This window comes from Lepidothrix coronata, unplaced genomic scaffold (assembly GCF_001604755.1).
Source record: "Lepidothrix coronata isolate B3197 unplaced genomic scaffold, Lepidothrix_coronata-1.0 Scaffold659, whole genome shotgun sequence".
Classification (NCBI taxonomy): Eukaryota; Metazoa; Chordata; class Aves; order Passeriformes; family Pipridae; genus Lepidothrix; species Lepidothrix coronata.
The window spans coordinates 10,893-14,325 of NW_016690839.1; the positions used below are offsets into that span (position 1 = coordinate 10,893).

Sequence of the window (3,433 nt, forward strand, 5' to 3'; positions counted from 1 at the left end):
CACAGGTTCACCACACCGTACACCACCGGAGGGGTCACCGTGGTGGCCACACCTGGGACAGGGACACACTGGGGTCACCCTGGGGTCACCACAGGTTCACCACACCGTACACCACCGGAGGGGTCACCGTGGTGGCCACACCTGGGACAGGGACACACTGGGGTCACCCTGGGGTCACCACAGGTCCACCACACCGTACACCACCGGAGGGGTCACCGTGGTGGCCACACCTGGGACAGGGACACACTGGGGTCACCCTGGGGTCACCATGGGGTCATGGGGACATGAGAACACCTCGGGGACACCACAGGGTCACCCTGGGGACATGGGGACACTCTGGGGTCACCACAGGGACATGGGGACATGGGGACACTCTGGGGTCACCATGGGGTCATGAGGACACCCTGGGGTCACCATGGGGTCACCCTGGGGTCACCACAGGTCCACCACGCCGTACACCACCGGCGGGGTCACTGTGGTGGCCACGCCTGGGACAGGGACAGTCTGGGGTCACCATGGGGACACCACAGGGACACCGGGACACCCTGGGGTCACCACAGGGACATGGGGACACCCCAGGGACACCATGGGGTCACCCTGGGGTCACCACGCCGTACACCACCGGCGGGGTCACTGTGGTGGCCACACCTGGGACAGGGACAGCCTGGGGTCACCCTGGGGTCACGGGGACATGAGAACACCCCGGGGACACCACAGGGTCACCCTGGGGACATGGGGACACCCTGGGGACACCACAGGGACATGGGGACATCCTGGGGACACCCTGGGGTCACCACAGGGACATGAGGACATGGGGACACACTGGGGTCACCCTGGGGACACCGGGACACCCCGGGGTCACCACAGGGACATGGGGACATGGGGACACCCTGGGGTCACCACAGGGACACCGGGACACCCTGGGGTCACCACAGGGACATGGGGACACCCTGGGGTCACCCTGGGGTCACCCTGGGGTCACCACACCGTACACCACCGGAGGGGTCACCGTGGTGGCCACGCCTGGGACAGGGGGACATCCTGGGGTCACCCTGGGGACACCCTGGGGTCACCACGGGGTCACGGGGACACCCCGGGGACACCCTGGGGTCACTCTGGGGACATCTCGGGGACACAAAGTCCTGGGGGGTCAAGGTTGGGGTCACCCTGTTTTGGGGAGCACATTGTGGGGTCCTGTTCGGGGTCCCCATTTCAAGGTCCCCTTTCTGGAGTCCCATTTTAGGGTCCCCCTTTTGGGGTCCCCCTTTTGTGTCCCCCTTTTGGGGTCCCTGTTTTGGAGTCCCCATTTTGGGGTCTCCATTTTAGGGTCTCCATTTTAGGGCACAGGTTTTGAGGTCCCCATTTTAGGATCCCCCTTTTGGGGTCCCCCTTTTGGGGTCCCTGTTTTGGAGTCCCCATTTTGGGGTCTCCATTTTGGGGTCTCCATTTTAGGGCACAGGTTTCGAGGTCCCCCTTTTAGGATCCCCCTTTTGGGCTCCTCATTTCGGAAGGCCCATGTTGGGGGGGTCCTGTTTTGGGGTCCCCATTTCAGGGTCTCCACTTTGGGGTCCCCACTTTGAGGTCCCCGTTTCGAGGTCCAGGTTTTGGGGTCCCTCTTTCAGGGCACAGGTTTTGGGGTCTCCATTTCACAGTCCCCCTTTTGGGGGGCAGTTTTGGGGTCCCCCCTTTGGGGTGCAGTTTTGGGGTCTCCCGTTTTGGGGTGCAGTTCTGGGGTCCCCCTTTTGGGGTGCAGTTTTTGGGGTCCCCCATTTTGGGGTCCCCCCTTTGGGGTGCAGTTCTGGGGTCCCCCCTTTTGGGGTGCAGGTTTTGGGTCCCCCCTTTAGGGTCTCCCGTTTTGGGGTTCCCCTTTTGGGGTCCCCCTTTGGGGTGCAGGTTTTGAGGTCCCCCCTTTTGGGGTCCCCCTTTTGGGGTGCAGTTTTGAGGTCCCCCCTTTTGGGGTGCAGTTCTGGGGTCCCCCTTTTGGGGTTCCCCTTTTGGGGTCCCCCTTTTGGGGTGCAGTTTTTGGGTCCCCCCTTTTGGGGTGCAGTTTTGGGGTCTCCCGTTTTGGGGTGCAGTTCTGGGGTCCCCCTTTTGGGGTGCAGGTTTTGGGTCCCCCCTTTAGGGTCTCCCGTTTTGGGGTTCCCCTTTTGGGGTCCCCCCTTTGGGGTGCAGTTCTGGGGTCCCCCCTTTTGGGGTGCAGGTTTTGGGTCCCCCCTTTAGGGTCTCCCGTTTTGGGGTTCCCCTTTTGGGGTCCCCCCTTTGGGGTGCAGTTNGGGACACCACAGGGACACCACGTTGTCCCTGAGCGCCCGGGCACTGAGCACGACCCCGTGGTTGAAGTCATCCGTGGCACTGGGGACACAGGGACACCACAGGGACATGGGGACACCACAGGGACAGGGACACCACGTTGTCCCTGAGCGCCCGGGCACTGAGCACGACCCTGTGGTTGAAGTCATCTGTGGCACTGGGGACATGGGAACACCACAGGGACATGGGGACACCACAGGGACACCCTGTCACCCCCATGGGGACACCACAGGGACATGGGGACACCACAGGGACATGGGGACACCACAGGGACAGGGACACCACAGGGACACAGGGACACCCTGACAGTTCCATGGGGACACCACAGGCACAGGAACCCCACAGGGACACCCTGTCATCCCCATGGGGACACCACAGGGACACCACGCTGTGCCTCAGGGCCCGGGCACTGAGCACGACCCCGTGGTTGAAGTCATCCGTGGCACTGGGGACACGGGGACACCCTGACATCCCCATGGGGACACCACAGGCACAGGGACACCCTGTCACCTCTGTGGGGACACCACAGGGACATGGGGACACCACAGGGACACCACGTTGTCCCTCAGGGCCCGGGCACTCAGCAGGTCCAGCCCTTGTTGACCTCCATGACCCCACAATGACCCCATATCCCCCCAGTGTCCCCAGCACTGGTCACTCACTGCGGTCGCAGCACTGTCCGGCCCTCGCTGACCCCAATGACCCCTCAATGACCCCAGTGTCCCCATCACCGGTCACTCACTGCGGCCACAGTGCTGTCCAGCCCTCATTGACCCCAATGACCCCTCAATGTCCCCAATCCCCTCAACGTCCCCCCAGTGTCCCCATCACCGGTCACTCACTGCGGCCGCAGCGCCGTCCGGCCCTCATTGACCCCAATGACACCCCAATGACCCCCCAATGTCCCCAATGACCCCCCTCATGACCCCAATGACACCCCAATGTCCTCATGACCCCCCAATGTCCCCAATGACCCCCCTCATGACCCCCATGACTCAAATGACCCCTCAATGTCCCCCCAGTGTCCCCATCACCACTCACTCACTGCGGCCGCAGCGCCGTCTGGCCCTCATTGACCCCAATGACCCCTCAATGACCCCAATGACCCCAATGACCCCCCAAT

General features: G+C 63.2%; 1 protein-coding gene across 1 annotated transcript in view; it reads right to left on the bottom strand.

The window, feature by feature from the left end:
• Nucleotides 1-3,182, bottom strand: part of NEURL4 (neuralized E3 ubiquitin protein ligase 4) — an 11,935-nt gene extending 8,753 nt beyond the window's left edge. The window contains exon 1 of the mRNA XM_017840012.1: nucleotides 3,153-3,182. The gene's annotated coding sequence lies outside the window, so the exon portion shown is untranslated. The remainder of the gene's footprint in view (nucleotides 1-3,152) is intronic.
• Between the last annotated feature and the right edge of the window lie 251 nt (nucleotides 3,183-3,433).